At 33.4% G+C, this 25,576-nt stretch overlaps 1 protein-coding gene across 2 annotated transcripts in view; it reads right to left on the bottom strand.

Annotated features, from left to right (window-relative positions):
• The window catches only part of LOC128986194 (transcription factor Sox-13-like), a 181,574-nt gene that overhangs the window by 90,062 nt on the left and 65,936 nt on the right, over positions 1–25,576 (bottom strand). The window contains exon 3 of one of the 2 annotated variants that reach the window (XM_054406399.1): positions 23,658–23,708. The gene's annotated coding sequence lies outside the window, so the exon portion shown is untranslated. Of the gene's footprint in view, positions 1–18,366; positions 18,467–23,657; positions 23,709–25,576 lie in introns of those variants that run through there. The other variant, XM_054406400.1, reaches the window with a different exon arrangement.

The raw sequence follows: 25,576 nt of genomic DNA on the forward strand, positions 1-25,576 counted from the left end.
ATGTTGTTTATAAGCCTTGCACTCTGCTCCCGCTCTCTAGGGGAAGGTTTTTGTCTGACCGGTTTTTGTCAAACCACCGTTATGAATGTATTATGTCGTGTTTGGATCGTATTATGATCTATCACCTTTTGTAAAGCAAATGCTTAGGTTGTGATAGATGCTCCCTTGTAGGTTAATATGCTATCGGTCAGTTGGGCACTATTAAAAAGTTAGTTCTGTTCGGTCTATATAAGAGGGTGTAAGAGGGGGGTATAGATTTTTCCTGTTATCTTAACAGATTTTTACCATACAAAACTAACATACGGCTGTTTGACTTCAGTTTTTTCAACCGATGAGTAAATAAAAAATAATACAACATCGCTTAAGAAATAAACTTTTGGTTAACATTAGCTTATTCAAAGATCACCAACTTGAATCATGCGTTAAGAGTTCTTCAGGTATAAAAAAATATGAAAAGTCTACTCACAATATTGTAAGTGAATTATGTATTGTGAGCCTATGTAATGCATTCTCACTAAATTATAAGTATTTTTTTTTTATTGGTTAGGCGATTATGTTTGAAAAAAGTCTTAACTCAAAAACGTTGATTCTACCTGCCTCCAAAATTAGTTCTGCTCATAATTGAACCATCAGCCTTTGAATTGAAGGAAAGCACTATAGTCTGTATAATTGCACCTGTCTCTTGTCTTGAATCTCCGTCTACCTGGGAATTGGTAAATGGTTTACAGTCCGTGCCAGTCCCAAGTAGACCCATTCGTCCCTGATCATTGGGCTAATAAATGATCCTGATGATGTTCGGCTGAAGAGGACATAGTCCTAAAACAGCCTCAGTCCAGTAGGGTTTCAGTATCACGAAGAAGACGATTTTAGTCAGTAATAAAGCTTCATAATCATTTTTGGGTGAAAATACGCACCTAGGTGGCTTCCCCATCTCATATTGATAATAATAATGACAAAGGATCAAGAGACAGGTTACATCACACAGACTACACAAATGACTATACTTTCTAACTTAATAAATGAATGTCAAATTAATTTGTAGCCCAATAAGTTCTACAAAGCTATTTAACTTTATTAGTCCAGAGGAGACGTAGCCCACATAATAATACGAGATTCAATGGGTCGTAGTGTGAATGGTCGAGGGTCGAAAGACACAATCGTTCACATCTATATTCCCCTCACAAGCCTGAGGTGGACGTTTTGTCCAAATACACTTGTGGACTTGATTCATCCCTAACTTCTAAATCCGATTTGGATTCTGGGAAATCCATTTTGCAAAGTGTGTCAGAAAGGTGGACGTTGAATCAATTGTCACAGTTTTAAAATACGTCTAAGGGTTTAAAATTTGAATTTAACTTTTGAATATTTTCGTCCCTTGAAATCTGAGGGGATTTTTTTTTGTGTTAGAAAGGTAGATTTCTGTATGATGAATTGATTGCGACGTCATTATTTTAAAATGTGTCTTACGATTTCGTTAGTTTTTGTATTGAAATTTCACTTGTTAGCTTCTAATAATTATTTTACTTCTAAATCTGATTTATGTGTGGAAATCCAATTGGCAAAGTGAAAAAGAATGTTAACTGTAATTTGATTAATTGTTACGTCCAGTTTTTCTTTTATTTAAAATTAATTGAATTACAATTGTACCTCCTTTACTATTTCTGCAACTTCTAAATCACATTTACGTTAGAAATCTAATATGTTAAGAGTGTCAGAAATGCAAAATGACCAGAAGTAAAATCATTTGATAAGTTATCAAACTATGTTTCGTCATTTTTGATCAAAAACTTATGTTTTCGATAAATACGTCTGGGCTAAGTTCTTATAATCCCTTGGACATGTGCTGGAGTCCAATACATTAGTTGTTACATTATTTTATTTTTCAAATGACCTTTTATTTCAACCTCCCTCCCCCATTGGTATAGTCATTCTTGTTTTTACACAATCTTATATTGGATGTAACAACCATATAATTCATAGTAAAAAAGTGTAGACTAATAAATATTCTTTTAATGAAGCCAAAAGAGAAAAATGCATTCTACTTCATATTATTATAACATCAAGATTGTTATGGTTTCAGATCCGTTGGACCAACAAAGGCACAAACCCTAAGACCGTCTTCAACGTTTGCCGTGGAAGCAAGAATTACACGCTTAAGAAAGTAGAAACATTTCAAAGAATTACATGCTCGGGGAATCGTCGTTAAAAGACGTTAGGTTTTTGTTTAACACATGATAAAAGACCGCTTGTTAACCTGAGAAAAGGTTCTGGGGGTTCTTTCGTTATTAGATTTATTATAACGTGGAAAAATACAATCGGAAAAGGGAATGTTTAAGTTTAACGCGTTATTAGGGAACGGGAGTATGATTTTTTTCTTTCCCTCCCTCTAGGTACCGTAGTGTATGGAGAAAGTATTTTTTTTCGTCAAAGTTTTCGAATTTGAGTTTTGAGTAGTTAAATCCGTTTTGGGTCCCCAGAAAAATTTTCTGTCTTTTAAAAACTGCCTGCAAGCATAGATAAAACAAACTTCTTCGGTTAGTCTATGCTAAAAGTGATAGAACATATTTAAAAGTTTAACTCTTATTAAAAATACGAAAAAGAACCATTTTAGTGTTTCCTCTAAATCTAGGTTTTCTAACAATCCTTTGTGCTGGTCCTTTGTCTTGATCTTACCAGGATTCTGCACCTTCTAATTCCCCGTTTCCCCAGGAAACCATGAGTGATGTTCTGCCACAGGCAGCTGCGGTCCCAGTCTGGTTTATGTTACTGGGACACTTGTCCGAGGGGGTGAGCCAAGGGGGCGGAGGCGAGGGGTGTAGAGGGTGGGGAACCTCACTTGTTGCGTCGAAGAAACAACGGAATCGCCTAAACAAACCTAGACAGTCTAGCAGCTGCAAGCCTGAGACAATGGTTTAACATAACTCAGAGTTTCTGGTGAGTATGATATTTAGGTACCCTTTACTGGAAGTATTTTCAAGGAATGTATAAAGAGTATGGTGTTGTTACCATGTTTTTACTAATTTGTCTCACCAAATCAAGAATGATTTCACCTCTTCGTCTTGTTACTAATCATTAAGAGATACTATGAGAAAATGCCATAGAAAATCAATTTGAAAAGAGTGGACCAGTGGAAGTTCATGATTATGAAAGATCGATATGAGTTTTGTTGCTTACCGTTGGAAAATGTGCTTATTTGAGGAAGGTGGAAGAGTCTTTTCCTATTGATCAGCGCAAAAAGCGTGTAAATAGACACCATTTGAGCCCATTCTTTCTGAACTTCCTATGTCCTTCTGATTATCTTCCTCGAGACCCTTCTACAAGAAACACATATTCCATTTCTATTTTCTTCCAACGAAATACTATGAATCTATAGATTTACAAACCAGTAAAACAAATCGATAGAGAAGAGTTAATTATTTTTCAGTAGTGAAATTAGAATCAAGAGAACTCTTTGAAATATTTCTTCGATCTAATAGTTGTAACAGAATAGACATGTTAATGAGATTGTTCACAGTTGATTACAATATTTTGCGATGAAAACATATTCATCAATCTGAAGACCCGACACCTAATGAGCTTTTATACTTTAAGTTTAAACAAACAAGTTTGTTTGTTTGTTTAAACATGGTTGTTTGTTTAAACAAGTTTAAACAAATCGGCGACATTACAAGAAAAGAAACCCCTAAAGCTCCAACAATCAACAACACCATCACAAAGAGGAGAAACAAATCTTTCTTAATCCAACAATGTTTCCTCTTCAAGTTAAAATTGCAAAACGGAAAATGGAGACAATGAGCTGAATCTGGCGAGTCTTTGCACAAGAACGACACGACCGTGAAATTCTTCGCGCATTAATTTACAACAAAATGTCGTCGGAAGAATCCAGCGGTGCGGGCTGAAGAGGACTATTGTGACTCGACTTGTTTCTTTCCACCACAATTATTTTCCATTTCGGAGTCGAAGCAAGCGCACTCGAACGATTTAGAACAAAGGTAAGATGCCGGGATCGTTATACAATGCTTGAGGGTTTCGAGAGTCGAGTTCAGAGTTCGATCGCGACTTTTAATTGGAAATGCGAGCTTTGTTAAGGTGACAATCACCGGGTGCTTGACGGCTCTTGTGTTTTGTGGGGTCGATATGTGTATGTGTGTGTGTAATTTATATATGAGTGTAGATGTGAATATGTGAGAGCGGTAGGTTAAGTGTGATAGATGTGTAATAGATAGGTCAGTGTGAGCAGTATGTCTATCCAAATAGTTTCTTGTTTAAGAAACAAGTTTATTGTGTAGATGAAACAAAAAATGACATTACAGTATTGTTGAAACATGTTTATGAGGTCATCATTTTAAGGTAATTTGGAATGATCAGAAAAATATATTAACATAAATCAATTACTGTGTTAAAAAATCTTAGAAAAAATTCCAAACTTAATAGAAAACTACTACGCAAATAGGTTGAATTCTTAATACGTTAGTACTCACTATGCATTTAATTACTCTGGGAACACTCATATAAATATTAAAAGGAGTTTCGTGTAACATCCTATAATTTTAATCAAGCATCTAAATACCGTTGATTGTACCTTCCCGGCGGCATTTTAAGTTTATTTCACAAAATAAACCAGATAATTATTCAAACAGCTATATAAAGATTTCAACTATCTTATACTACCAACAACTTTAATTTCTTCAAACCAATCCAATGTTACACAATACAACCTTAAAGCTTATTTCGTCCACAACCTCTCTATTCCCATGTTCAGAACGTACACCCTAGCGAGGATCGTCCTCAACAGAGACTGGGTTCTCCCAGGATGTGAAGGACTTGTCAATATTATCCGTTGTTTGTCAAGTGATGACGTCAGCGTATTGTTATGTTAACTGAGCAAATGTGTCGTGACTTCTGCTGGACAATGGATCCTGGAGGAAGCTACAGAAGCTGAGAGGACGAAGGACGATGAAGAGAAGACATTTTAGGACTGCAGTGTTATTTATTCATAAATCAATGAACTAAGTGAAATTCTTGCAAGCATTTAATATGCCATCAGTTCCTTTGGTATGGATAAAATTTGTAACAAATCAAAACTATTTTATTATTGTACTAATGCAAATATTTTACACAATACTCTACCTAAGCACTACTCAATGACATCTAAAAGCAAGAATATTTTTTTAGGATATAAACTAATACTTTGACCTTAGTCCATCAAAAGGACCTTAGTTTTCTTATTAAGAGCACAAAACCTTCTCACTTCAAGAATGATTCACAAATTTTTCATTCAATAAAAAATATTGTACCTATACTAATGTTGCCTTAGCCATACCAATTAGTAAAATTGGTAGCATTACGATGTTTAAAAATACTCTGGTGTATTTATTACTTAATTTCCCAACTAGGAACAAAAAATATCATTGTTTTTAGGAAGATTTCGATGAAAAATGAATCTGTGTAGTTTCAACAAATAAATCTCATAAGATATAATTAGGTCGTAATTGCAAATCCTCGAAAGTTCTTACAAAAACTAGCAGATTTCAGTGCAGCTATATATTGTATAGCAAAACTCAACCATGACGATCTTGAAAAATCTAAGAGTTTTCGGCACCTCAACAACAATGAGAGCCACAATAAAACAGTAATTTTATTCAACTTCGAAAAAACTATAGATTTTCCAGAAAAAAATATTGATCTATCCCGACCAACTCCAAGTTTCAAAGTCACAGCATTATCAAGTGATTCTCATCATGGGAGCTTCTCATGAACGGATGCAAACAGAGAGTCTTCTGTAACAAAAGACAAAAGAGCCGAAACTGGAGGAGGGAGAGACAATCTGTTAGCCATAACGCCAGACGTCCCCGGGCCACATGTGTGGGGCAGATGTTGATGAGGTTGTGACAATGGACAGACCGACAGACTACGAGGTGGAGGCTGAGGCACAGGATGGAAGTCGTGAGGAAGGTTGTCGAAGAAACCAGGAAACTTGGGAAATACACTGGTATTCTTGATGGTCGTGCATTAATTGCGCCAAAGGTACCAAAAAAATGTTCCTTAGTTGCACCAAGTCCAAGCCAGGTAGGGGTGAGTTGCAGACAGAATGAATGTCCTTATTTACATGTTTTCCTAACCTAACCTAACCTTTCCTACTCAACTATATAGTCAAAAAGGGCCGCCTCTTGGTGCAGTTAATGAACGTATTGGGTGGCTCACTGGAGTAGTTGGCGCAATTCAGGAATACCCAACTATCTGACTAAGGTCAGTGAGCGCAATTAATGCCCGCCCTTCTTGATCATGGTGGAAGAACTAGATTATAGAAGAAATTCTTAAACAACAACGTGTAAGCGATCCACTCTTAAACAAATTTGACCTTTTATAAGTTGTTTTGTTATGTTTGAATGATTAGTATAATGAATTACACCAATTTACACTATTCCAGTATATAAATGGTATAAAATAAACTAATTTGATTTTATCCGAATTTGTCAAAATTGGGACGACCCGAACTTTTTATAAAAATGATAATTATAAAACTCAGTAACATTTGTTCACAAACATCGATATGCAATAATTAAAAACAGATTATTGCTAGATTGGTGGTTGAAATATTAGTAATTGATAGATTAATTGTTAATAATTAGATGGGTTATGTGAGACTATCTTTTTATAGAGTGATATTTGATAGATTATTAGTTGGTAGATTAATGGTTGATAGATTTATGTTTAATAGATCTAATTAGGAGATGGTAACTAAATTGACTAAAACTCACGTTAAAAACGATTCTCACACAACAACCTCTAGTCCAACGGCAAACTACTCTATTGCTTCTTCAGAAATAACCGTGATAGCCTATAACACCTAAGTGTTCGGAACATAAACTCCACCAGAACAAAGTGATATAAAGTTGTCTGCTGCGGCCACAAAACGGCTTTCAAATGTTCGGTTTGTTTTATAAACTCGCTCGTCAACAACTATCTTTATTGGCGAGACTAATGGACTTATTATATTTGGACTTTAGAACTTCCACTGCTTTCAGTTTTGAGATTCCGAACTAAAGTACTCTCTGGATTTATTGCAGAGCTTTTATTGTTGTTTGTAAACTATATAATTGTGTGATCTTATTTCGAGCTTGATGTTACATGATTTTTGTAGAATGAGTTTGAAATTGCTTCACGATTTTTCAATTATTTGTAAATTAAATTTACAGTAACGATTTTAAAAGGCGTATAGCACGAGTATTATGTAAAAATGCAGTATCCGTCAGAATTTCCATTTGGCAGAAACCTTAGGGCTTACTTAAGTGACATTTGGGCAAAGACAACCCACGTACTCTAGGCAATACTATATGTATAGGATATTTTCCCGATTCAGTCTCTGAAGAATTTGAGTTATCTTTATTTTTAGGGGTTTTACAGCCACAACGCTAAAACATGTAGATATTTAATCCTAGGTGCGTATTTTAAAGTAAATAGAAATGAATTAAGATGAAGTGTTTTATTGTGTAGCTTTGTTATTGACTAAGTAACATCTTGATGAGCATATTACGTAAATATTACGTCTATAACACTTTAAACGTATATTTACACTTATACCAACCTTTAACTCACAAGACGGTAAATCTTACTTAATATTATAAATGTGGAAGTTTGTGTGTTTGTTTGAAGTTCAATCACGCATTATCTACTGGTCGGATTGGGTTGAAATTTGGTATGATGATAGCCTACATTCCCGATTAACATATATACATATTCTTATCTCAAAAATCCTTTCGGGCTCCACCCCAGTGGCTCTGTCGTTCCCCATGTTAACTTTATGAGCATTCATATTTAAAAGGAATTAATGAATGTTTCCAGTTGTTTCAACTACACAAGTTGGTTTTTTGAATTCAATTGCATTAAAAAGTCATAAGGCTCACCAACAGGGTGCAGTACTATTATTTTTTTTTTCATTTATAACAACAGCAAATTTGAACCAATTAGCAACAAAAAGCTGTGATATACAATGAAAACTTTACTTTTTTCTATTGTTTAGGTGCGGTGGTAGAACATTATGGCTATGGTGCTATACCGTAGATTAAAAGAAGCCAATTTTCTTAAACCGTGTCCCCTACCATTGCAAACGCAAAGCACGAGTATGACTGCAATAAGCATTTTTAACTTATACGCCAATTCCGTGCGAAGGACGGGTACTCTGTTAGTACTGTATATAAAATGGTATGTATTGATCGATTTCGATTGGACTAGCCATCATCAGACCCAATAGGTAAATAACAAAACTGTTGCGGACTAAGATCAGCAGTTTCTTTAGCCAGGTAACCAAGGATACCTATTACCGTTTAGTTTTGAATTATCAAAAAGCTACTGGTTACTCAGAGTCGAACCAACGACCACTATAATGCGAGCTCTATAACCCACTCGGCTAGAGGAAGGCAGAAACTAGACAATTCACAATCACTAAACGCCTGGTGAATGGATGATAATCTGTTGTTTCCAAGGTGAGTGTATATCTCTTAGACTCAGCACAAGTCAGCATCGTCTGATTCACATATCTTCAGCAAGGATAACATTATCAACTTCCTGTTACAAAGGAACGTGTGTTAACAACACCATTAGAACTGCAGTGCTGTAGATAATTGTATCATATTACTAGCACAAAGCAGTATACTCCCTCTTATCCGGACTTCTCGGACAAAGGGAAGTTCGGATAACTGGGTTCCTGTTAAATCGTTGGATTAGGAACGTCTAATGCATACTATATAAACAAATAATGATTATTTCATAAAAATAGTAAAACTAGACACGTGATCGGTCTCAAATATTTCCCACGAAAAATCGTTCCAATAACTCCCACTTCCTGCTGATCCAGTCCGGTTAAACCGATTTGTTGATACAAATTGTCTGGTTAAAGAGATATTACTTTTGCCGATTGTGGTCAGGTTAAACCAATGTCGGGTTAAAAGGTGTCCGGATAAGAGGGGGTCTACTGTATTGCCTTACGTATTATCCTTTCAGCCGAATACGATTTTAAATCTAAGTCTGGTTCATTTTGGAGGTATGTTGATTACTATTTCTACTCGGTATGACTATCTAATTGTAAACATAGCTAGTCATCCGATATTCTTACAATCAAAAGGCTTATCCAAATCAAACTGTAGATTATATATCATCACATTTAGTTATACTTGGTTAAAAATAATGTAGTTACCTATCATAAGTATTTTTATACAAGTGTTTATGGTAAATAATAACTGATGGAATGTAGTATATCGCTCTACATTCGAAAGCTTTACATATAACAAAAGTGTCCGGTATATTATTCTTTTTTTATTTTTTTTTTTAAGATCGATACTTAAAACAATGTATTTTTTTATTTAATACTGTAATAGGTTGAAACACTCATACTACACATACTTTAAAATACTTTTCTTGTAAACTTAATTCAATTTTAGTTAATTTTCCTTTAATATATTAACAAACTTGTTTTGATTAAATACAGTTAGAGCCTTTTAATCCTGAAACCTGTTTCACACTAACGTAATTTAAGCGTCTTTGTAGACATTTATTCTTAATCTAAAATATTGCAATTTTAACAATATAATATAAAAATGCAGTTTTTTCGAACCAGATAAATCCATACACACAAACTAGTTTAGTCTTATTAAGTATACAGACTTTGTCGAAATATCCTTTAATTAGATAACCTTATTAAATAAAATTAATATTTTTTTTTATAAAACGCGATTATATTTATATATATATAAAAAAAAACATTGTCGAAGATACAGATATGACCCATAACTGATACATTTTGAGCAATGTAATTTAAGTCTAAAAACTATTCTAATCACAACTCTAACATTAAAATATTTACATCTTGCTAAAACTTCATATAAAATTTTTTTGTCCGAACAAGATACATTTCATCGGAAATATGCGTAATTAAAATGAGTGTTGCGGTAAAAAAAAAAAACGCAATAGCAATGCGGGTGTATCAATATACTGATGGCAGCATAGAATGCATATCCAGGCATCCATGCATGTTTGTGGGATTGCCAAACAATAATCGAAATGAAACATAGGAACCTCCAATACGGGCAGCGTATATACCACAGAATCAGCTGTTTAATAACAATACGTTGAACTATCCCGTCCCGTATTTGGACTTGCTTTTAGCGGGGTTTATTTGAAAAAATATGAGTGTTTTAGTAAAATGATGTTTGTAATGTGTAGCTTTTAAATTGATATGGAAATAAAAACTATTAAGGACGGTTTCGTTGTTTTTATTTACATTAGAGATGTTTCACTATGTCGTTTGAAAGGGTAATTTGATATAATCTGTATTCATATTGTTATTTATTCGTATTACATAAACACATTCACCTGAATTTTTACAGGAAAACAGCGACCGAATGACTTTGAGTCCTTTTAGAGAATATATGATTTTATTATTCCTTCTCTAGTTGCAAATGAAAATGATAAAGTGGTACTTAAATGTTTAAATTAACACAACTATGGGAATAAGTATACACTGTTAGTGATAGAAAACTTCACAATTGTTATAAGTATTATTCTAATCCATATTTCAGTCTATTTTACTAGTACAACATAGCAAGCTTTTCAGCTTAATATTTTACGGAATATAATATTCGTCTTAAAATGGTGCAAGTAAACTCCTCTTGAAAAATCTGAAGAGTATTTAGATGTGTCTTTTGTATTAAGTGCGCTATGTTAGATCAAATGTATCTATAATATTTTAGGTAACATTATACGATATGACTAACCTAAAGCTGATCCAAAATTATGATAAATCCATAAATGTATTAAATATACAGTATAATTCACAGCTGACGAAATCATCTCTTTGATCTTCATAAAACCTATTACCGGTGATAAAACAGCTGATTCTTTAGAATGGCTCATCTCCCAGTGTACGCACTGTAGTGTTATCTTTCCATATGGCTATGTAATCAAAGCAGCATGCCTTAAAACAATAAAGCTGGAACAAAGCGGTTTGTGAGTCAAGTGGCTGATGGACAATAACAGCATGGCTACATGGCAACACTAATGCACGGCTAGCCACATCACTACACAGCCACATAGATACAAGCTCAGATTGTTAAAAGTGTATCAGACATTCATAAAAACCATTGGTGTCATGTGGGAACACTATTAAATTTGTTTAGAGCGCCAAACTAAAAACAATTATGTTTGAGAATTTTTATATGTTTTAGAGAAATATATGTGCACTAATTTAAATTAGTCTTACCCCACCGTTTATTCATGTAAACCCAATCCTATTAAACTTGATGGTTTCGTTCTTTCCCAAACGTATTTGGTTTCTAACATCTGCCTATTCAATCCCTAAATACAATGGACATTCGATACTCAAAATCTAGAGAACAAAACTCAAACACAAAAAGCCAAATGCATAACCACCCCTCTTTGTTTATATCATTCAACCATTTACAATTGAACATAATCTTAATTATCTCCCAGATGATTGTTTGCGATCTATTCACTATATAATTGCGAGTTATTCACCCATCGTACACTACAAGGCTCTTGTCTATTGTAAAACACATTCTAATAAAATTCGTTATTCAGTTTATCCTCTTGTTAAGAGTGCGTGAACAAATATAAATACATTGAGAGTCAACGTTTGAATAGTTTTCAACTTGAAAAGTCGGTTAATCAATTGTAAATTATTTGATTCGTCTGGTTTTGTAATTAAAAAACTCTTGTTTGAAAACGCTTCAACTGTTGTATTGCAAATGATTTTAGTTAAATAAATTTGGGATTTAATGGTATATAAACTTCTTTATACAAAATGCTTGTGAAATTATGATAATAATATTATATTTTAGGTCAACAAATCCATGAATACATTATTTAGTTTTTATATAATTGTTTTACTATACTAATACTGTTTGTACAATTTGAATGTTCTGTTTTGGTACTTTTAAACATATCTGCTTTTTTACAATCAAATTATTTGTATAGGATCCTTAATTTAAAAATACGAGGGTAAAATATCCCGAATCACTTGATTAACACGCAGATGCACTGATGAGCGTATTATAACCTTTACATGATTGCTGTACACTAAGTTTAACACAAATATTTGATTACGGATGGAAATTGACGTTCCATTTTTATATTAAACTAGCTGGCTCGACAGACGTCGTCCTGTCCTAATGTGGTTTCATGTCAAAGCAAAGGAACAGATTATTTTTAACTCTAGCATATATCACAGCAAATATCACATGCATAATATACTGAGAGAAAAAAAGTGGTCAAAATTTCTTTCTGTGTGAGACTTATAAATATATTTTCCATAAGCAAACTAGCTAATATGCCATTTCCATTGGATCTCTACCCCAACTAAAGGATAACTGGTTGAAACAGTGGTAAAATAGTACTATTTTAGCCAGGATTTTTTATTGTAAGTCCAATAACACACTTAAGCTCCATTTTCTAAAGTCAATGACATTTATTGGATTTTCTCAATATTGAACAGGCAACATTATTTGTTTTAACAAAACCATAGTTTTTTCAACCTTTGAATCCCCAACCCAATTATACATTAGAAAACATCCTAATTGAACATTTCATACCATAAAACCTCCTTTAAAAAAATCCACATATTTGATAATGACACCATACTATTTAACTGACAAACTAAAGTCGGTATGTGATATTAGGGATATAAAACGGAAACTTTGAAAAAGATTCGAAAATAGAAAATCGTTTTTAGCGCAAAAGATTATGTGACCTACAAGTTCTTCATAAATATGTTGTAGTTTTTTAGACCTGAGATTATCTGAAATAATGTATATTTATGTCATTGTTCATTAGGTATTTTATAAGTAAATTTTGACGCAAGCATGAATATTAATATGTTAAGAGCGGTCCACCGGGATTGCGCCAATAGGGTTTAGACACCGGCAAAGCGCCACTCCGTAATTGCGCCAATGAGGAATTTCTTCAAGTTTATAAAATACTTCAAGTTCGACATAAGTTCCTCCTTTCATTATCAGGTTAGGTTAGGTTACATTCCATCTTTACCCGATTACCCACCTGTGGTAGCGTTGGCGCAATCCCGGCGCCGGACCCTTTTTAACCCTTTAAAACTGGCGCAATCCCGGTCTAGAAAAAGGAATATTTGATTTGAACACAACACGATGTCAGTGAAAAAGATCCAATTAAAGAATCCAGATTTAACCGCGTATCTTTCAGCAAAAACAAAAGAACCCGTTGTCGTTTTCCATAAACCCGCAAAGCGAATACAGTTCAAAGTCAAGCCCACTTGTTGCATTGTTGCTATTGTCACGAGAAAGGGGAGGATTCACCCTTTGTTTCAACTGTTTTATTGTTTGTGTCTCCATTACATCGCTATTACTCTTCGTTTAATCCCCCTCTCTTGTTTATTGTTTGTACCTCTTTCTCTTTGTGGCGTTTGCGTGGACATTTTAATGATCTCTGAATCCTTTTGTCAACGTTTGGATTTTGTGTAGTTTGTTAATTGTTTTTGAATGTGAGATTGTTAATGTTTCAATAACAGTTAAAGTTATTAGTTCATGTTTTAATTGAGATTTCACACGAAATTAATAAGTTAATTTATTAATTTATCTTATTTCTTGTCCAGGGGAGATGCAAAAAAGCTCAACACGAATTTGACACCTTTTTATCATTTAGGTTCCCAAACACAGGGTGATGCTTACCATACAGCTAACAGCTGTTGGTGTTCTGAGGGATTTGAACAGTGACCCTCTAGGACCGTAGTCCCGTGCTCTAAACGTTAGACCGGCCGACCCCCAGAGTCAATTATAATCCTACAGATTCAGAGGTGTATACTTTGCAAGGTTACACAATTTTGACGGACTTTTTTTGTTCTGAGCGTTTAAGTCACGCCAGTTTATATTTTTCTTCTTCTTAAATAGAGAGCTGATGATTCTACGTACTATCGTTTACAACATACAAGTTTTCCGGTTTCCATTTGTCTGAAATAGTCCTTATTTTTAAGGTAATTACTAATTTAATTATTTTATCTCATTGTACGTTTGATGCAAAAACAAATTACATTTATTTAAATTCCAACTCATCTGATGAGGAAAGGTTTTGCTAAAAACATAGATTCGTACACACACGACATGACAAAGAAATATAAATTTAAGTTCCACAAATGAATGTAAAAAAATTGTATTCACTTATGACTGTATAGCTGAACAAAGCAATTTATTTGGTAGAGCTTAATTATTTATTAAAAGTACTCGGGAATTGATTACACAAAACTTTACAATCTTTAGGTCCAATGAACGTTTTTTATCTTTCACTTTTTTGACAATCACTTTAAGTTAAAATTATGATAAAGTCTTTGATATAAAACAACCAAATATATTAAGAAAATACGTAGAGTCTAAGTAGCTTTAGGAATGCTGATTGTTCAGTCCTGTATCACTGTAAAAACTATTTTCTCATCAAGATATTACAAATTGATTGAACCCACTTATGTCAAGCAAAATTATTATTCAAAGACTTTATTTCAAAACTCTTCCCTATAACTACGCGATGTTAGCTTCCACATCTATCAGTTCTGACAAAGACAAGAAGCCATTGTACACTAGATTGGCTGACTCTTGTTATCAGTCTGGTTCTTATCAATGAATGTACGATCAGTCGCGTCAGTATCTTATCACCGAATTGCCAGCACAGGGCGTCTATTGTGTGGAATAAAATGACAACAATTGTTTTGTTTATAAATGACATTACTTTATGTCTCTGAAAACAACTCTATTACATTTCTAGGAAACGAATTTTATATGCGTTCGTTGTGAGGGATTAAATAAACAATTGTTTTGTTTATAAATGACATTACTTTATGTCCCTGAAAACAACTCTATTACGTTTCTAGGAAATTATTTTGATTTGCTTCAATCGTGAATAGGAACAATTGTTTTTATGACATTTCCTAGAAAATGACTTTGATTTTCATCAGTTGTGGGAATAAAATTGACATTTGCTTTGTTTATAAATTACATTACTTTATTATGTCCCTAAAAACAATTCTAAAACATTTCTAGAAAACTATTTTGATTTGCTTTAATCGTGAATAGGAACAATTGTTTTGATGACATTTCCTAGAAAATGATTTTGATTTTCTTCTATCGTGAAGAATAAAATGACAACAATTGTTTTTTTATAAATGACATTACTTTATGTCCCTGAAAACAACTCGATTACATTTCTACGAAATTATTTTGATTATCTTTAATCGTGAATAGAGTGAACAATTGTTTTGATGACATTTCCTAGAAAATGACTTTTAATTTCTTCTATCGTGAGGAATAAAATGAGAACAATTGATTTGTTTATAAATGACATTACTTTATGTACCTGAAAACAACTCTATTACATTTCTAGGAAATTATTTTGATTTGCTTTAATCGTGAATAGAATGAACGTTTTGATGATATTTCCTAGAAAATGACTTTGATTTTCTTCTATTGTGAGGAATAAAATTAACATTTGCTTTGTTTATAAATTACATTATTTCATGTCCCTAAAAACATCTTTATTACATTTATTCCCAGAAAAAGTCTTCAATTTGCTTCCATTGTTGACGAATAAAATGGAGGATTGTTTTGATTTTAAATAATATCAAAGTATGTTTCTCAAAATCAACTGTATTTAAGAAAAAATTGGTTTAAACTATTTCTTTGAAAAAAATAACCCGACCTGTGTTTTGGGGAAATAATCATGTTGAAAAACGAAAAGACACTGAAATTTTGATCCTGTTCAAAGGATTTCCTAATACGTATACAATAACCCAAAACTACCATCATTGGCCAGGAAGAAGCCTGCAAAATGTAGAATGTAGAACTATAACCGACTGGGAATGTAAAAAAATATTTGTATTTGACACGGATCAAATGAGCAAATTTCATAGGATCCATAGTACGAAATTGTTTATGTATTTCAGTGTTTGATTTGTCATAAACTCCATACTGCACTTATTGGGAAACAAAATATAATTATTTTGTTGAAATCTGTATACACTCCAATTAAAATTTTCAAATCACTTTGATTTGAATTTAAAGAAACCATAATAAACAAATCATTATTTATATTTGTATATTATAGATGTAGGGTCTATCTGAAGGACCGTATTGTTATAAATTCTGTTAAAAACTAACTATTATAAGTGTTTATGGATTTTCATTATTTTATACACTATACACGTATTATATTTAATATAAAACAATAAACTATACTATATGTTTTACCACTCTATACTTTTTTTTCAATATACCTTGTGTAATCCTATGCACTTAATGCAGTTACTTTTGTAGGGCTGCTGAATATATAAATACCAAAATACTTCCCTCTAGAATCCAAATGAACCAAATGGGTATATGAGCTAGTTAATACTCTCCAACAAGGCTCTGTAAAATATTTGAACTGGAGGAAGATTCTAATTTTGAACACCTACAAAAGGGCCGCATGGTTTTTTTTTAATTAAATGGTAATGACACGGTTTAGTTAATGATTAGTTAGTGCTAAGAGCATCTTAATCTTTTTTACCTTTTAAAATTATGTATATAAAGTAAAAAAGACTGACCATTTGTTTAGCACAAATATAAATTCTTAGTTGTTTGAGAAATTTTATCAAAATTCAGTTGAAATTTAGTATGCAGTTCAACGAAATGTTCAGTTGTAAAAACGAAGACTGTCAAATTTTTTAATTGACAGGTGAAAAAGTGCTAAACAAGATTAGAACCCATAATGTGAAACAAATATTTTTTTGTTTTTCTTTAACATTACCAAAATGCTTTCCTAATATTACAAAACTAAAAAAAAATTCAAATAGCCAACCAAAGTTTAGTGTTTGGTTGGTATTCATTTTAAACTATTCATACCTTTAAAATGATAATAAAACTTCCCTTTAAAAATTCTTACTAATAATCTGGTATTTATTTTATAAACATGTAACAGCCACGTTTTCAAATTATTGTTATGGTGGGAAATACTACACAAGGCATTTCCTTTTTCCGACGGTTTTTGCGATCCTATATATTTTTTTTTCTATTAAGTCCTGTAATTTAAAAGGGTTAACATTAATAGTTTTTACCTAGCGGTTGTCATTCAATTGTCCGCAGATACAATTCCAAATTATCACGAGAACCTGCAATTGGTAAAATCCACTATTAAGTGCCATTAATCTATACCGTTTCTTAAGTCCAATAAATTGTTTGTACAATTTGAAAACTATTACCAATTTATCTTAACAATTGGTTGATAAGTAAACTCTTAAGTACACAATATGATATTGTTATGAGTAAATATAATAAGTACAACCTATTTAGGTACTGTAATTTCCTACTGGTTTCGAAGTAGGCTTACCACAGAAAACTATTAAAATATGAATATGCAATCTGTTTATTATTCGACTAACTATAACATCATCTTAAAGAAACTGAGGATAGGTATACCATTGTACAAAGGTATATTTTATACCAGCTTAGTACTCTTAAAATTTTTGTATTTCAAATATCAATTATCAATCGTTGAGATGGTGACGCCACCTAGTATTTATACGATAAACGCTAAATAATATTCTTTTCCTGAATATTATAATTATGTCAGGCTCAATGTTAAATTATCACTAATATTGAAATAAACGCCACAATAAAGTACCATTGTTTTCTACCGGTTAAATATTAGACGGTAAATTATTTATTGATTCTGACTATGAAATCACAACCACGATGTCAATTATCTATAAAACCAGAATTCAGTACTAGGTATTCAATATAAATTTGTTGTTTTGACGTAAATTTGTTTATCCTACTACCGATTAGTAATTTTCTTTACCTTGTCATCACGACAAGAAACAACCACGATGTCAAATTATTGAATCAAAAACCCGTAATCAGTATCCACGATAAATTTTTTGTTTTCTATCGATTACAGATCAGTAACTAGCACCTTTTGTTATCAATGTAGCACTATCCGATTACCGAATGGTAATTTATTTTACTTAATGATCGCATTTACGTCAATTCAACGATGCAAAATTATCACAAAACCCGAATTCAGTACGAAACCCCACTATTGACTTTATATCCGTAGTTTTTTTTACCTGAGTTCTTCTACTAATTTTTTTAACATTATTCGATTTCCGATTGGTAATTAACAATATTCGATTACATATAACTAGCACTATCCGATTACTGAATTTATTTTACCTAACGATTGACATTACGTCAATCCACAATTATCACCCCCAAAATCGGTACTATTCACTACAAAATCGTCGTTCTCCCGATAACTCCGCACTTATACATCACATGTTCACAACACTGTCACTCCACCTACCTCTTCACTATACATTCTTCGTTGAGTGTGTGCGTGCGTGCGGGCGTGCCGGTGTGTGCGGGTGCGGGCGCTCTACACAGTCCGTAGTCAGGCTACTGTCACCGTTGCACTGTTAGGTTGTTCGGCTACAAAGCAAAACCTTGCGCATTGTACCGCCTCCCCACGCCATTGGTTGAGTTCCCGCCCCCCGCGCGCCACCCTGTACCACCAACCCGCCCACAATAGCGTATTACAATTTTAATTGAATGGATCAACCCCGGAGAATAATTCCTAAACTAGTTAGCGGTTCGAATTGTTAACGATAACAGTGATTTTTTTTAAATTATCTAAACTGTACCCCCCCTAAATTTACCCGACACCCCCCCAAAGGTTGGTGTATTGGAGAGTCTATAATTTGTTTTTCCAGATCTTCTCCCCCCAAGTTCTCAAGTCCGCAACCCTATTAAAAATACATCGTCTTCGGACACGAGGAAAGTTATTTGTAGTGACTTTTGGTGGATTGGTTTAGTAAAATACGTGACAAATTCTTCTCATAGAGGTAATATTGTTTAAGTTCTTATTCCCTTTTTAGCTAATTTCCAATATTCGATAATTTTATCGACTTTCCCGATGAGGGAATAAGCTATTGTTAACTTGTTATCGATTTTAAAGGGAATAACTGCAATTGGGCAGTTTAATTGTTTGTCTTAATTTCCTAGATCTCCCTCTAGTTTTACTATCCCTTAGATTTAAACCCCTCTCAAAGGCACATTTGGTGAGTAAATAAGTTTTGGAGTCCAGAACATTATAAAAATACATCACAACTTCTAGGACAGAAAAATACGGGACAAGTCTTTCAGAGGAGGTATTGTTTATATTATTATTCCCTTCTTTTAGTAAAATGGTACAGTGTAATTTTTGTCTTTAATTTCCTTGAGTTACCCTCCATTTTTCCCACCTGTTTTATTCTTCCTTTTGTAATACAAGGTTAATCGTCATGTATTTTTTGTTGCGAGTCAATAATTTGTTTGTTTTATTTTCTAGATACTGGACCTTTCTTCTAAAGACCGCTAGTGATTTTCTCTTTAATTGTCTCACATTGTGTTCAAATACTAAAAAGCTGATTATTAAATGTGTCATGCTTAAATGTTGCCAATATTTTTAAAATTACATAAGTTAATGTTTCATTATATTTGATTGAAACTTATTTATATACCTAGCCTAACCTTTAATGTGTGATAGGTATAGCAGAAAAGTACCAAATACTATTGTAAGTTTCACAAAAGTTACAATCGTGTAAACCTATTAATTCGGTGATGAAGATATAGGTTTATTATTGTATTTGACTGTCGGAAACATCTACGCCATGTTTAACCTAATGTATATTTCGTAAACTTGGTTTAAAAATCAGTAATTTTGTAGATTCAGTTATATCAAGATCTACAGAAACGTTATAATATTTATTTGAATCAAATCTTGGACATAAACTAAGAACTCGACTTAAGGCCTAGAGGATAACGATATCAGTATTCCATGGTGGATAGTAGTAGATGAAGACATTTTTTATCTATGGCTTATCGTAATTAAAAACTAGCAACTCCTAAAAAAGTAATAATATGTAAAACTTATGAATTAATCAACCCATAGGAGAAAAAAATTTAACCCTTCGAGATAGTCAGTTTAATCTAATCTAACACTAAACGCCATACTTCTCCCATCTTATTTTATCTCATCTTTCCCAAAACACGACACACAAGCTACAGACGCAGATCACAAATTTATGACTGATCTTCCCACACCACAATGTCAGATGTTGGGGATCAAAAGCGCCGCTGCAGAGTGTTTGTAAACCTGACGCTGGCTTTTATACCCCCCTCCCCCCTGTGCCCCTTAACAGTCCCCCCAAAACACGACATAGAGAGGCACAAGGATATTGAATAATTACAAGGTAAAACAATTGAGAATCTCACGGATTTAATTCGTAAAATAAGCAGGACCTCGATAACAAGTCACCCTTGATAACAAGTGTCATTTTGGGTACACCTTGAATTTATTTGAGCCCTAATCACATGTTTTTTCAAGCCTCGATAAGAAGTCTCTTAGACTCCCAACACAGTTCCAACGGTACAAGACACTGTGGGGTCTGTATTGGTATTTAATCCCCATGAGAGTCTTGTTATCGAGGTTTTACTGTGGTTTACAGCTGCACATATTTCCGTTTTCAAGGCTGGTGTGGTGGTAAATGGAAGGGACTTTTATTCAGTGTGTTAGGGGGTTCAAAACCCGATAATTACCCAATTGATTCAAGCGTTTTTGTAGCTTCGGGGTCCAGTACATTCCTAAATCATTACAAAACACACATTTAAAAAATAATAATGAAGGATTTTGATGTTCACGTTGCTAAGGAACATTCATTTTATTTTTTGGGTTTCTTTAAAAGTACTATTGACATTCCTTTCAAACACAACTAACATATATGACAAAAAACTGTCTATATTAACATTTAAAACCCCTAAATATAATCTAAACAGGACCTTAATATTGTCTTCAGCTGTTCCGCGTAATGAATCTGAAGGGGAGTATTTTTTTTTTCATAAGCAGACAACCCGTTTATGGACTAGTTGTAGCCTATTACTAAAAAAAAGAACATAGCTGAATGAACAAGAATAGTTAGAACCGTTCATAATTCAATTTTCGCCTTTGGTTTGTGTTAATTAGTCAGGTGATATAAAAAATATGCTATATCTTACAATAAGTCGTATCATCTTCACTTGGTTGAAAATCACAACGCACTCACTCGGTCGCTTAATTCAACTAAAATAATTTTTTGTGTAACCACTACTTTAACATAGTGTTAAATCAATAGTCGAAATTCCATTTTTTTATCCAATTAAATCACAGATCTCCAATCCAATCCCTAAGCGAAACCTGCACGCCACAATAAGTCAAAAAGGTCCTTGTTCATTATTTTTCCACGATCGTTCGCAGCGCCGTGTGAACAATTCCCGCCAATATCCCTGATTAGGTACACGAGTGGGCCACACGCAGGGGAGCGGCCCCCGAGTGGAGGGTTTATTATTTAATTGTACTGGAAGTGGCGGCGCGCGCCCGTCCGCAAATTGGGACCGAAGAGTTGAGAGTCGGATTGTGCTGTGGTCCGTGGGGTGGAAAGTCACTTGGGGGAACAAATGTGGGGGTCTAGAAAAATTGTTTTGTTACGATTTATTTTTGTTGGTGATTTGATAAGATTGGAGCTTATGAATCAGGGAGCTAAAGGTTCGAATGGGACGGTGGCGACGTCCTGTAATCCAGCTACTAGGATGTCACGAATTGTGGATACTTATAGGCATGCGCTGTGGATACGATACTCCCTGGTGTGGATTAACGTCCGCACTAGTGAGTACTACGAATATCCGCAGTACTATCCAGATAATTAGACCAATTCGTTAATACCAAGGTGGTTCGGATTCCACTATAAACTGTAGGTCCCTTAGTTGCCATTGTATGGGCTATTAATTAACAGCTGTGTCTAAAGAATATGTCGGACTTAGTCACGAACAAGACTACAAGATCGCGCCACTCATTCTACACTCATCTCAATTTACACTTGGCTTAAAATACCTACTTTGTATGGTCGCCATTTAATTGAAAAGTATTAAATAAAAGCTAAAAGCAAGACTGTTTCACCTATAAAACAATTTTGACCTCGAGCAAGGATGTTTTAATTTCACATAAAGACTATTTACCTTCGGACAAAGGTGTTTCAACTCCCCGACTACAACGGAGAAAATTTATTGACTTCGAACAAAGAAGCATCATCTTTGAGCAAGAAATTTGTAACCTCAAGAAAGACAGTTTAGAGATCGACCAAACAGTTTTTTTTTTTTATTATTTCGGGTAAAATATGTTCAAATTCAACAATGGGGCTTCAATTTAGATTAAGAGAATTTCAAATTCGGGTAAGTGCTCTTCAACATTGAGAAAAATAACTTGAACTTCTAGCAAAAGTGTTTAACTTAAAAATAAGATTTCAGCTATGAAGAACGACATATAAATAAAGCGAGGATCATAAAGTAAAATCCTCTAAGAACAGTTTTTTGTTGTAAACATTGTTCTAGAAGATAGTCAGGCAACAGAAGACAAATTCTACGTCCACGTTTGCCTTATGTCCAGAGCGTTAAACAAGTTTTAGGCGGGTTACACACAGGTATCGCCGACATAATGTCGCTGATATATCTGATGTCGCTAGCATGATGTCGGCGACATACAATAAAATACAAACCATGGAAGAGGCACGTGCTGGCGACATGAAAGTGAGGGAATCACAAAATTCATCGGTTTCAATAATGTCATCGTTAGAAGAAGATAATGTGTTGTTGCTGTTGGTGTTGAGGAGAAGAAGACGACGACAACGAAGAATACATGTTCGAAGAGAATACATGTTCGAAGAGAATACATGTTCGAAGAGAATTCTGGAACCATCCTTATTGGAAAGACAATCAGTTGTCCAGTCAATTTACTTCGACAAGACAGTTGTTTCAACACCCTGAAAAGTTTCAAAACTGCCATAGGATGAAACCGGAAACCTTTGAAAAACTGTGCGGTCTGTAAAAAGATAAATGTAGCTTCGAGGATAATAACTATCGGAAATCAATTAGCATTCAAGAAAGGTTGTCAATATTTTTGAGGTATGTTGAAATTAAGTCAGGATTTTCCATGTTGTATAATTTTCCGAAACTACTATAAACTTGTTCTGCGCATGCGCGGGCCCAAGAGACAAGAGACATGTCTGTCTAAACACCGATGGATACACCAAGTCGAAAACACGTTTGGAGTCTTTACGTGTAGATAGTTGGTGGGGTTAGTTTTTGATTCTGGTATATTTGTTGAGTGCTTTTCATATTACCATTACTTACTTGTAATGTCCACATAAATCCACCCTGAATTGATAGTAAAACATACAGTTTGACAAATATGTAATCAAGCAGAACTTTACTTAGATTTCAAATAAAATTCGAAGTCAATGTTTAAACAACTCATGCGACGTTTAAGTTTTTAAAGCTTTGAATAAACCTTAAACTCTCTTATCACCTTGATCAGTCGTAAGATACTTAAAACCTAATACCTTAACCTTAATTATGTATTGGTAATACAATAATGTGTATATATTTTGTATGATGGTTGTAAAAAAAACTGTCTATCAAAATTGTATGATGTGTATAGGGGTTAAAATATGAGTTACACTTTATACTTCACCGTTAAGGTAAAATATATATATATATATACATTCTCTACTATATGATCTCACTCACCCGTCACGTTCAATGCGGACACATTCTCACAGCTCGGACTTCGCTGTCATCCTGGAAAAGAGGAAGAAATCAGTAAAATCACAAATTCATATTATTTTTATGAAAAATAAACTGACACACACTTTCATAAGTTTGACAGAATCCCTTATAACGGGTAAGTGGTGGGAATAACTATGGGTAAAATCACAAAACTTGCAATAACTTTGTAACCGTAGTTTTTACAGTAATGGAGACTGTACCTTTTTTGTTTAGAATTAGAGGACCATAACATACTTAATTTCAAATTTTACCGTTCAAACAATATTAAAATCAGATATTTCTCACTATTTTATGGTTTTGTATGGCGAAATCACTCAAAATAAAAAAAAACCCTGGAGATACCAGAGGAAGTACTCACATACCAAATTACGTCAAAATCTAACCACAGGAGTAGTCTGTAGCTCTGTACACACCCACGTTCTATAACACCGAAAAATCAAACTCGATAGTCTTGAAGAAAACAATACTTTCTCAATATACTATGTATATAGGGGGAGATAGTCAAAATACGCATTTTATAAATTATTAAAAACACCTCATTTATTATTCTTTGAACGATCATGTCTGTTAGGGCGTGTGTGTCTGTTGTTAATACTAAACTAATGTAATACAATATTTATTAAACTCCAAAAAACGTGTAAACAGTTACAAATAAATAACCGATTTATTCTTACATCTCAATGCCTCTATATTTACAAATTAGTAACACACAATTACTTAAGTAATACTGTAAATAATATTGCACAAAATATTGTATAAGCTATTTTTTTATAATTTTACTATGAACGTTAAATTGCAGTTAGCCTTTCAATAACATTATTAAATTATAAGTTTCCGAAATTTTAAATTTTAAAAACTTTTTGTGGAAACAGTAAAGATTTTATTTGTATTTTTAAAATTATACACAACACGTTATGAAACAGAAAATGGTTTCATATTATTAACTTTTATATACGTTATGACAAAGCTGAACTAATTAGTAAACTTCATTCCATAACTTTTATCAAGTAGTCTATGGTTATTGTTCAAAATATTTCCAAAAACGTAAATCCTAATTTAAATCTGAAACTCCAATTACCCTTCGTAATTTCTAAAAGATAATACATTCCCAAAAATTCACTTTTTTACCAAGTGTCACAAACTTCAAACAAACTTTGCAAGTTTTCACTTCCAATTAATTTTTCACATTTAAAATCAAAGTTACGCACAATGTTATTAAATAAGAAGCAATTAGAGTTGACGAATTGGAGAGGAGGGCTGTTTAATTATTGCTACAATGGCGAGTAGACGTCTGTTGAATTTTTCCACATGAGAGAGTCGTTTGAGATCTTTTTGTCAATTACGGGACAAGCTTAGAGCGTCCAAACAGCCCAAAGTCGGTTAATTCTTTTATTTGGTTACGTCCGCCATTTTCTCTCTGATGTTAACTCATTAAAAATGTCGCGTCCCGGTTATTTGCTTCGCTCTTGTTTGTTTCCGATTTCTTTTTCATCTTCTGTTCCTCATCGCTGTTGTTTGAGCGATTTTTACGTTTGTGAGTTTACGTTTTTACCTGGGAGGGTGGTTATTTTTATGTTTCTTGTTTTTCATGTCTTTCAATCTGATATTGATAATCTTACATAGTTAGTCAGTTATACAATTAGTAGTACAATTATAATAAAGCTAAACAAAATATATTGCATGTAAAAATCTATCTATTCTATTCCATTGACGATTATTTTATCTCTTTGTCTTAGATAATATTTTAATTCTAACCACATTTGCCTGTACTCTATGCAAGATAAACCATTTGACTTATAATTGATTTTTATATTGCTGTTAAAATTCGAGAATAGTAAGATAAAACCCAAAAGTGACCTCAATGATTACCAAATTAACTA

Source organism: Macrosteles quadrilineatus, unplaced genomic scaffold (genome assembly GCF_028750875.1).
Source record: "Macrosteles quadrilineatus isolate MER2022 unplaced genomic scaffold, UCM_ALF_1.0 Scaffold_2__2_contigs__length_208266976, whole genome shotgun sequence".
Taxonomy (NCBI): Eukaryota; Metazoa; Arthropoda; class Insecta; order Hemiptera; family Cicadellidae; genus Macrosteles; species Macrosteles quadrilineatus.